Source organism: Triticum aestivum, chromosome 7D (genome assembly GCF_018294505.1).
Source record: "Triticum aestivum cultivar Chinese Spring chromosome 7D, IWGSC CS RefSeq v2.1, whole genome shotgun sequence".
NCBI classification, from domain to species: domain Eukaryota; kingdom Viridiplantae; phylum Streptophyta; class Magnoliopsida; order Poales; family Poaceae; genus Triticum; species Triticum aestivum.
Genome location: NC_057814.1, coordinates 516504802 through 516505688, shown reverse-complemented (window position 1 = coordinate 516505688; position 887 = coordinate 516504802).

Here is an 887-nt window from a genome sequence, read left to right as displayed (position 1 = left end):
CGACCCCGACCCCGACACGGCACCCCGACACCGACACGACACCCCGACCCCCGACACCTCCCGAAAAGGTGTTCTTTGGCCTTCCAGAAGCCGACGGGGTCATATATTTGTGAATTATTAGTTAGGTCATATATTTTTCGATTTTGTTATGAAAAACATCATATATTATTAGTTAGGTCATATATTTTTCAATTTTCGACAAGTAATGGCTCTGACGGCTCAGTTCAACTTGGGCAGAGAATGCTACGATGCAATGATGACAGTATTTGGACGCTTTCTACCCAAAGGCCATGTAATGCCTGCAAACCTGTACCAGTCGGACAAAATCCTCCGTGCACTGAAGATGCCCTATGATAAGATACATGCCTGTGAGAAAGGATGTGTCTTGTTTAGGCTTGACTATGCGGACTTGAACTATTGTCCCATTTGCAAGTCTTCCAGGTATGTTGTGGTAGACAACGGTATGGGTGAGAAGACACAGACCAAAATCCCCGTTAGTGTTCTTCGGTATATGCCAATCGTACCAAAACTTCAACGTCTTTTCATGGTCGAAGAGACGGCCAGACAGATGACATGGCACAAAACGGGCAAAAGAACCGAACTAGATGCAGATGGGAATCTGATGATTGTACACACATCGGATGGTGTTGCGTGGAAAAAGTTTGATGAATTACATGGTGACAAAGCGGCAGATCGGAGGCATCCTCGAGTCGGCATCAGCACGGATGGGTTCAGTGTGTTTGGTATGACGGCAGCCCAATACAGTTGTTGGCCCGTATTTGTCTTTCCACTCAATCTCCCCCCCGGACAGATTATGAAAAGAAAGAACATTTTCCTGACGTTGATAATTCCAGGGCCCAACTATCCGGGGAAAAATATGAATGTGT